Source organism: Mastomys coucha, unplaced genomic scaffold (genome assembly GCF_008632895.1).
Source record: "Mastomys coucha isolate ucsf_1 unplaced genomic scaffold, UCSF_Mcou_1 pScaffold14, whole genome shotgun sequence".
Classification (NCBI taxonomy): domain Eukaryota; kingdom Metazoa; phylum Chordata; class Mammalia; order Rodentia; family Muridae; genus Mastomys; species Mastomys coucha.
The window spans coordinates 17,362,830-17,374,011 of NW_022196896.1; positions in this window are offsets into that span (position 1 = coordinate 17,362,830).

The window sequence follows — 11,182 nt, forward strand, 5'->3', positions numbered from 1 at the left end:
TTCAGTCTCTGGCCCTCTTTTCTTCCGCTTCTTCCTAAGGGAGCTTTTCTCTATCCTCTCAATTAGATATTGTAATTCCTCATCTGTCCCCTTTCCTGATTTCATTGACTGCTCCTCTTTCAGCTGTTTCAGAGCTATCTGTCCTTCCTCAACTGTCTTACAACACTTCTGATCTTCTAGGCAGCTCTCTTTAAATTGGACTGACTCCTCTATCTTATACACCTTAGAATTAACAGGTCCAACTATAGACTGAGGATTTGTGCTAGGCAATCGAATTGAAACATTTCTTCCCTCAAAGATACAATGTTGGTTCTTTTCTCTCTGCACTCTACACTTCTCCTGGTAAAAGGCCATTCATTTAAGGAACATGGGTGAGGGGAACACAGCCTTGACCACCTCCCTCCAATCTCTGAGGGTGAGAGCCTGGTGGGCAAAGCCCTCAGGGATGGTCTTTACCCAGGGTGAATGAGAGCCATCCTCTGCCACTGCTTTCTTTAGTTCCTTAAAGTCTTGAGCTTCCCAGGGATACCAAACTGTTGCCAGGGTTAACATTAACCAGAAACAGGTGGCTAGTATCTCCCAAGCTGAAATCTCCCACCACCAATAGGGCTGCTTGCTGAAGGCAGCTGTTCTACGGCCTTAAAACAATGCTGATCTTCCATTTTGTTCCTAACAAGCTTCCACACAGGTCTTAACAGCTCTTAAAGAGTCTATATAGCCCCGGCTGTCCTGAAACTCACTCTGTAGACCAGGCTGGCCTTGAACTCAGAAATCCACCTGCCTCTGACTCCCAAGTGCTGGGATTAAAGGTGTGCGCCACCAGCGTCCGGCTATACTGTCAGTTTCTAATGGAAATAATGTATCATAAAATTTTGTATGTGCCCCATGATGAACAATTTTATGTTACTATATATAAATGTTTTTACTTTACTCTTAAACTTAATTTTTACTGTCTACCAAGGTAACATCATACAATGGATCTTAAGTAGAAATCAATAATTTAAGAATAAATATACTCATTCTCCACATCAAATGATACCTGTTATTTTTCTAATTGATATTCTTTTACATGTGTATCCCTTATACTTAAGTAACATAACTGAAAGTATTTTCTTCATTTACTATTTCCACTATTTAAATATATCTAACATTTACTATTCTATTAAGCATTTGCAGATACACATTGAAAACATAGATGGAAAAAACTAAAAATTAAAGATGAAAATTATCTAATAGTGTCAGCATGCTTCCTTGTTCTCTAAGTTTTTGAGTCCCTAGTCATGATAAAATAATCACTTTTGACCCAGTAGTATAAGTAAAGTTAATAAATTGGACAATGTGGTTTTAGAGTTTATTCTTTTACATAAGTTCAGACAATAGTAATTCTGCTCCTCTTGTGCCACATGTGCTTCAGCTTGAAAGAACAGCATGACTCCCAAGGCTGTACAGATCTTGAACATTGAGAGTTGAAATATGCTTTCTGGATATTTATCCTGCAAGCAATGACAGCCATATTGGTCTGATCATCCAGTGATGACCTAGGATCTGGCCAACTGACATTGAATGGCTAGTATCAGAGTCTTGTCTATAACATGCTTCACCAACTAGGAATTACTTGACCAAGACTAAGACTAAAAGCAACCAAATAAAAAGCCTCTTTAGCAATATAGCAAGGAAAAAGTCAAATTATCCTCCAAAGTTTGACCTTCAAATGATAAGTACTTTACAGATATCTGTGCAGCATATTGCTGTTACAAATTCTCACATCACTTTCATTGAAGTTGGACAAACTGAAACAATAGACTTTAGATGAACTACACCATTAACAGATAAGATTTGCCACTCTGTCATCTCATAGAGTTTCTGGGACCCAGAGAATCAACTAGAGTGGAAGTGAAACAGGCTGAGAATCATCAACTTTTGTTTCTCTGTTAATATTTAATCTGTACTCAGCCAGCCTTTGCTATTCCTCCATATTCACAGAGACAACATTAACAAGAAAGGCTAGCTGGTGAAGCTATCTCCTGTAGGTCATTTCCTTAAACATGTGAGGCCTGGCTTTGCCTACAGTCTTGTCTATAAATAAAATTCAGCACATAAAAAAAATCAGTAGTGACACAGCACAATGTGCACAAAAACCCATTTGATAACTCATGTGCTTTGTCAGCACTTAATACATTTGCTGATGGAAATTCATTATGTCACTTGTGAAACTGGGCACAAACTGGTTGTGTTGTCACACCTAAATCTCTTCTTATAGGCACATATTCCCCCACATACCTAGAAAAATATGCTTTTGAATTTACCAAAAAATAAACATTGACAAACTTGATTGCCTATATGTTTGTTTCTAAAGCATGATTTCTAACAAGTCTGTGTTTTTCATCTTATATGTCCTAGGAAAAATGACAGTCAACTGTCTCTGTCCTTGATTTTTCTTGGATCAAGAAAAATCATGCCACATAGAGAGGTGTCACACAATTGAATTTAAGAATGTTATTTAAATTGAATTTGAATAACAAAATACTAGTCAAGAGGTTATTCTTTCCACCTCTCTATTTGCTTTGTTAAATGAGTTATTAAAATATTTATTGAAAAGTACAGATCATAAAATATGTAGGCATATTTGTTAACTATTTAGACATGAAAGTCTAGACAATACACAGCTGGAGCTAACACATGATATGCCCTCAGATTTTGGCTAGACATCTATTTGATGCTGGATCCAGACACATTTATCTGAGATCGAGACTATTCAAATGAAGGTTAAATCAGATATCTCAAAGAGAACATTAAAGACAGGCAACTAAATCTTTCTGGAAAGAACATAAAATCTGTACAGCAAAGATTATAGAGAGCTCATTAAAATGTCGACAAATGAATGTACATTAAAAATGCACTTTCAGAAAATAAGGTAAGTATTACACTGGAAAAAATTATTCAGCCACAGCTTATTATTCAAACCTGAGTTACAAATTACAGACTTACTGAGCCATGGAGAACAATCAGAGAATACCTAAGAGTCAGTGTCCTATTACATATTAGAAAGGAGCAGGCAAAGGAAGAAAATAAATCTCTATTTTGTTTTTACCTTCTCAATTACAATGCTATTTTGTCTATGCTTAATAAACTGAAATTAACTAACAGTTAATATATTTGCATGAATGCATTGTATAAATTAATAAAAACAGAATATGTGTGCTCACATTTTTCAACTCCTAGTACTATAAGACAAAAAATAAGTTACAAGAGTGCACATTGAATCAAGTTCCTACTCTGAACCAGCTCTAAGCTGCAGACATCCTCTTCAGTGCAGCCATCAGTTTCCTATCCATTCAGGGTCATGTGAAGCTTTCCCCACTGTTACAGTGTGAATGTGAGATGTCCTCACCAGGTTCAGTGTTTGAACACTTAACCCTCAGGTGACAATGTGGTGATGAGTTGAATCTGGAGTCTTTAAGAGGTGAGGGCTGATGGGGGCAAGGATGGATGGCACTAGGAACAAATCTTGGAGAGGCAATGCCTGCTTCTGATACTACCCTGAACCATCTACTTCCTAGAAAGCCAAGAAGGTGCCTGAGAAACTCCTATAGCCACAGGCTTTAGCTGCTCTAGTTGTCATGCCATCCCTCCCACAGGGAATTTTTGCTTGAAATATTGAGTTGAAATGAACCTTTACCTGCTAAGTCACAACACACCCATAGTTCCTCCTCCCACGCTTGATGGTGCCTATCCTTTGATTCAAAAATTGCCCCCATTTGGTTTTTCTCAGCTGTCTCAAGAAGGCACTGCCATCAGACATCCTGTTAGCCTATCATAAAGAGATTGGAATTGAGGTGGGTGGATTTGCACTGCACAGAGTGTCTAGACACATAACTCTGAAACCTTGGCATCTCTGGTTCCTTAGGAAAATCTGGACCCTCAAATCACAACCAGGACCAAGTCAAGCCAAACACCACAGAATGGTTTTGAAAGGATAAAATATTATGTAGAGTTTCATTACTGTTTGATTACTGTGAAATCCAGTTTAATTTAGTTTAGTCTTCAGTGGACACATTAACTTATTTTATTTAGAGAAATGGAATATGAAGATGATTGAAGAGGGTGGGGATGGAGCTCCATAGTAGAAAACAAGTGTTCTTGTCCCTAGATTATCTGCAGCATTAAAAAAAGAAAAAAAAAAAACTAAAAGCAGAACAAGAGACCAATGAAAAACTATTCAATATTTATAAAACCAATTGGATTTGTTCATGACAAATGTGCACCCTAAAACCAAGATCTCAGTTCAAATGCTTAAGTGGTTGTAAGATAATAAACCGCATAAAAAGAAATGTATCATTTTATTTTATTCAAAGAATATTCAACTGACTTAATTGAAAGTAAATTAAAGTTATCTGTGGATAATTTGTGCCTTGTAAATTTTTGTCTGTCTTATTTTTGTCATTTTCTTTTGTTTATTTTTTTCTGTATTTCCTAATAGATTAGCTAAACTTTACAAAACAATGATAACCAAAAGAGGAGGATATGCAGCAAAAATTCAATTCCTAGTATGTGTGACACCCTAGGTTCAATTTCCATCAACACACAAATACACACATATACAACAACAGACATACACACCACACACACATACACACACACACACACAAAACCTCTAGAACCTGCAGTACTTGTTAGAAATAAAGTGAATATACAAGGATAGTATCGTGTGTGTGTGTGTGTGTGTGTGTGTGAATTTTGAGACATTGATTTTCAAGACACAGCTTCACTACATAGCCCGTCCTAGCCTAAAACTCTTGATTCATCTGCCTATGTCTACAAGCGCTGGGTCTGCAGTTGTACAACACGATTCCCCCCTGACTCTTTAAGTTCTTTTCAATTTATTTTTTAAATTAATGTACAGTGTGATAGATATCACTGTATCATTTTTGCAACTAGTTTTGTTGATCCTCTTTTCCTTTGTCTACCAGTAGATAATTGGTGCTGTTCAGTAAGGTGATTATAATAGACACAGCAGCTAGAGCACGAACTTCGAATGCCCAGAGCCGTTAAGGGAGAAATTCACTAGGGTGTATAGCAAACTCTTGTGGGAGAGTCAGAGAGTCTCTTTAATTTCCTGATGAACATTCTAGTTTTTGCCCTAGTCTGTGCCCTTTAAGCAAACATGGCTAGATCATTGCTTCATGCCTTGAGCCTGCCCAGATGAGCATCTTGCCGTGTTACTCTTAGCTTAGTCTTCTGATTCCTTGGGTGGCTCCTGTCCTATCTCCATCTGGCTCTATCCCTCATGTTCTTTCAGATAGTCCTTCATCTTCCTAGGTCTGACAATCAAGTGTGCTCTTGCTCACTCTCCTCCCCCACCTCTTATCCCCTCCCCCTCTTGTGGTGGTGGTGATGATAGGGATAAAATTCAGAGCCTCCTGAACACTAGGGTAGGGCTGCCTCACTGTGTTATACTGTCAGCTCCAGAATTCATTAGGAAGGAAGGAAGGAAAGAAGAAAGGAAGGAAGGAAGGAAGGAAGGAAGGAAGGAAGGAAGGGGGGAAGGAAGGAAGGAAGGAAGGAAGGAAGGAAGGAAGGAAGAAGGAAGGAAGGAAGAAAGGAAGGAAGGAAGGAAGAGTGAGCTCAAACTTGATGTTGAACTTATAATCTGCCACGCACACTCGTCTACTCCAGTCACATCCAAAATATCAGGAGTAAAAGCCTGATTAAGGATAAAAGGCAATAAGAATCCAAAAGGAGTTCTGTGCCTCCTGGATATTCAGACAGTTGCTGGTATCCCCTAACTCAGACGTGTTCCAGATCAGTCTTTCCAATCGTCAACATGCCCTCATAATTAGGCATAAAGGTACCCCAAGAAATGATTCATAAATGGCTAAGATTGGGCATTGTTTCCTGGCCAACACAATGTTTCTAACCTATCCTGGTTTATTACCAAGCTTCCCATAACTTGTAATTTCTCTCAAGGAAACTGCCTTGCTAGAGCTAACAAGGGTCAGGCACATTCCTTAGGACAATAATAGTGTACAATAGCTAGAAATGTTTTACATACTAGAGAGTAATGAAGGGCTTCTCTCACTCAAAGACATTAGGTAGGAGTGTCAGGTCAGACCCTCCTGGTCATTGCCTCCACCAGAATCAGAGAATTAGCCTAGGAATACCAAAAAGCCTCAACAGGGAGGGCTCCACTCCTCTTCACACCTGACAACCAAACCCCACTGACCTTGATGAGCTGTCACTAGTCTACATGACCTCAGTCCTACGTGGCCTCTTGCTGTAACCCACCTACCTACGTGACTCTTGTAATTTGCCCTGCTTGCTGTATGGTATTTAAGCCTGAATCTCACCTTGCAAAAATACATTCAGATCTAACACACCCTTGTGTCGGCTCTGTCTGTCATTTCTTCACCTACGCCTTGTCGACCTGACTAGGACCCCCGTTTCTCCCACAGGTTGACGGAGGCCCAGATCGGCTGGCCTGCGGCAATAATCCTCCTGCCTCCACTTCCTACGAAGTTCACTTCTTTATGATGTATTAGTAATGATGACTTGGGGCCTTCCATATGCTAGGATACATTGTTTTTTGTTTGTTTTGTTTTGTTTTGTTTTGTTTTGTTTTGAGACAGGGTTTCTCTGTATAGCCCTGGCTGTCCTGGAACTCACTCTGTAGACCAGGCTGACCTCAAACTCAGAAATTCTCCTGTCTCTGCCTCCCAAATGCTGGGATTAAAGGCATGTGCCACCACCGCCCCGCAACTAGTAATATTTTATCTAGAGGTAGCCTACAGCTTTGAGCACCACAGTCCCGGTCTCTTTTCACTTAGACATCAGCAATTGCCAGTGAGATTGCTGCCATTCCTTCCAGAAAACAGATCAGATTTATATTTTCTTTCTCTTTCATAAACATAATTTCACAGGGATAAAGATGACAAACAGTTGATAAACTAAGTGCTTTAAAGAATGAATATTCTTATGTTAGGCAAAGCTTTCACATATCCTGGTTCCCTTGCAGAAAAGCCCAGAGAACACTTTTAACACTAACAAAAAAAAGGCTGAAATGGTCTGAAAACGTGGGAGATTATAAGCCCAACACTAGCCTGGTCTACATAATGACATTCTGCCTCAAAAAATAATATTATAATTAAAATATAAAAATAAAAGTCAGTATAAAAACAACATAGTGTGACATATTCTAACTATAAACCTTTAAATTTTAGGGTTACAATTAATGTTATACTTTGCTAACATATAATTATCTAAATATAAGATAATTACTGGTAGAATCTGAGACTTTCAGGAAAGTTCAAATACCTATTCATTCTAATGGATGATTTTACTCAAGTCTTTGAAGTAAAAGCTAAGAAAGTAGCATTTTTTTTCCTCAAAAATAAAATAAAAAATGAAAGTTTTATTAAGAATTTCTATGGGGGGGCAGGAGAAAAACCCAGAGGGTCAAGAGAATAAATGGAAATACACAGCTTCAGAGAATGGGAGGTATGGGGACCCTCTAGAGAGTACCAGAGAGCCAGGAGATGAGAGACTCACAGGACTCATTGAGGGTGATCTTAGCCAAAATGCCCAACACTGGAGAGAGGGAGCTAGAAGAATCTACCTCCAGTAGATAGACAGGGTCTCAAGTGGAACGCTAGTGTTACTAAGCCACAGTCAAAATTCCTGACCCAGAATTGTTCCTGTCTACGAAAGTTTCAGGGACAAAGATGGGTAAAGATGGTCCAGTGACTAACGCACCTTGGGATCCATCTCACGGGAGGACACCAAGGCCTCACACTATTACTGATGCTATGGTGTGCTTACAGACAGGTCTGTCCTCCAAAAGGCTCAACATGCAGCTGACTGAGATAGATGCAATTTAACTTGAATTAGGGGAAGGACTGAAGAAGTTGAAAGGGAAAGTGACTGCATAGGAAGACCAACAGTCTCAACTAATCCAGACCCCAGGGAGCTCCCAGAGACTGAGCCACCAACCAGGAGCATGCATGGACTGGTCCAAGGCCCCTGGCACATATGTAGCAGAGGTCTACCTGGTCCAGCCTCAGTGTGAGATGTGCCTAATCCTCTAGAGCCTTGAGGCCCTAGGGAAGGAGGTAGTTTGGTGGGGGAAAGAGCACCCTCTCAGAGGCAATGGAGAGGAAGAATGGGATGAGGAACCAGGGGATGGCTGGAATGTAAATAAATAAAAAGGAATTTCTACTAGTAATCCCAATACAAGGAGGATCACAAGTTTGAGATCACCCTGAGATATGTAGTTAGACTCTGTCTCAAAATACAAATATCTTTTCCTGGTGATGATACTGTGTTTCACATTTTCCTTCCCCCCTTTTAAATGTATGTGCACAGTCATTTCACAATTTAACATAAAGTCTCAGAATTGAATGCACATAGTACTCTTTCTCTTGTCAGATACTTGGAGATTGTATCTATTATCCTATGTCCTGAATATTTCCTTTTTTCCTTTCTTCCAACTGACAAAGCAGACTTTAAACTGTGTCTTATCTTGTACAAACTAATACCATTCCAAGACAAAACTTAATCAGATCAGATTACAACTGCTCCAGCTATTTGTAAAGGCTAGAAAGGAAAAGTGAAGTCATACTGACAAACTGTAGATGCAAACCATTTCAATATAAGAAGTCAATAATTTTATGGCAGCCTCCTACAGGGGACATTTTTTGTGACTGAAAGGTTCTGCCATTAAGAATAAGATACTTCACCGGGCAGTGGTGGCACACACCTTTAATCCCAGCACTTGGGAGGCAGAAGCAGGGGGATTTCTGAGTTTGAGGCCTGCCTCATCTATAGAGTGAGTTCCAGGACAGCCAGGGCTACACAGAGAAATCTTGTCTCGAATAACCAACAACAACAAGAACACCATATATATGAATAAGGTACTCCTATTGAAAGACCCCCAGAACTGGGGAGATCCTTACTCAAGTCTCGGGATGATGCGACCACCCAGTGACTCACGGGAGACCGAACTTGCTGTAATCACATGAGGTTTATTCCAGATCTGGGGTTGAACTCATACCCTGGCAGGCCAGAGGGGTTCGACCACAAGCACGAGGAGTAAGGGGTATTTAAAGGGAAAAATCACAAATTAGGAGGGTGAAAGGGTTACCAGGGAAACATAACAAGAGAACAATGGAAAATTCCAAAGGAACCCACTACCTAGCTGAGTCAGGTCACAAGGAAGTCATCCTGTACACTCATTGTCTAGAGGAATGTGGTTTGGTCTTCTTAATGGCTGACTGCTCCTAGGACTAATTAGATAACTTATATCCTGTTGTTTAGTTAATGCTATCTTTTTAATGGCTGACCGCTCCTAGGACTAATTAGATAACTTATATCCTGTTTCTGGAACTGACCAGTCCACCTTCCTGGCTCGTGACAGAGACTTCCTATGCCTTCTTTAAGTAAAGGTTACACATTATACATATATTTCTATTAAATGCCCTCATTTTAAATTCTAAGATTCTCCAGCCTTTCACTATCTTTTCATTGTCATTCGTATTTTTAAGTATGAGTCTATGGAGGCTGCAAAGGGTGTATACTCGTGAGTATCCGTGCCTGACAAGGTCAGTGAAGGGCGTCAGTTCCTCTGGAGCTATAGTGCATACAGTGATAAGCCATGCAGTGTGGATCTAGAAACCTAACTTGGGTTTATGCAGGGTCTTCCATTTCTTTATCAACCAGGAAAATGCTATTATTTACTTCTCTACTTCTTTGAGACTGGCCTGGAACTCACAGAGATCTGGCTGCCCCTGAATCCCGAGTGCTTCCACACAGGCCAAAGGCTGTAAAGAAGACTCCGCAGTGTCTACACCTTTAGAGTACCTACTGTCTGTTGAAACACCAAGGATTTAAAGAGAGTTCTCCATTTCTTCAGATTCAAAGAGCGACCAAAAACAGTGTTGGCTTTTGAAAACCCAAGTCAATGGTTCATTTACTCCTGTATATGCAACATATATTGAAAATTTGTACCTTTATCAGAAGCATCAAAAGCCATGATGTTTTTTAAGAAAAAAAATGCAATAGACATACTACTCAATCTAGATGCTTGTATCCCTCTTCTGTGGACTCCCTGATGAAGACAGGAAGAGCCACCAACCTGGCTGTATCTCTTCCCTCACTATAACCATCCACAGGTAATAGCCCCATCATCAAAATGAAGCACAGAACTGTCATTCCTTCCTCTGAAAACACTCAGTGCTTCTGACTTGGCTTAACAGTTTTTAGGTTCCTACTAGATATTACCAAACCAAACATCCAGAAGCTTCTGATGCTATCGCCATCAGTAAAGGTTCCTAAACAGTGAATTAGTAAAAGATCTTTTTTCTAACAGTTAACTCAATCAACCATGCAAAAGCCTGACCTCAAACACCTGGCTAATCACCACCAAGAGGCAGGCCATATAACAATGGCTCACACCTGGCTATAACCACCAAGAGGCAGGCCTTATAACAATGGCTCACACCTGGCTATCATCACCAAGAGGCAGGCCATATAACAATGGCTCACACCTGGCTATAACCACCAAGAGGCAGGCCATATAACAATGGCTCACACCTGGCTATAACCACCAAGAGGCAGGCCATATAACAATGGCTCACCCAACTCAGAAGGCTTTTCTCAGCCTTGTAGGCTTCTCAGTGTCCTCTCCCTCTTATTTTTATCATAGTCTATTTCAAAATGTTTCTTTTTATATTATTTTATTGTTAGTATGTGGAGATACACCTGGCTACCCATATAAGCATATGGTTGCGAGGAGTTGGCTTTGCAGTGTGTGAGTTGTGGGTTTCATCTTATATTTTTGCAATTAGATATTTTCTTTATTTACATGTCATATGATATTTCCTTTCCCAGTTTCCCCTCTGAAAAAAAGAAAAAAATAAAAATAAAACAAAAACAAAACAAAAAAAATTCCTGTTCCCTCCCTGTCCCCCTGCTCACCACCCCACCCTCTCCCCTTTCCTGGCTCTGGCATTTCCCTACACTGGGTCATAGAACTTTCACAGGGCCAAGGGCCTCTCCTCCCTTTTTTTTTTTTTTTTTTGGCAATGATACAGGAACTCATGGATTTAGCTAGACTTGCTGGCCAATGAACTTCAGAGACATGACTGTCTCTGATCCATACTCCTCCCAATATGGGGTTACCAGGTGGCTG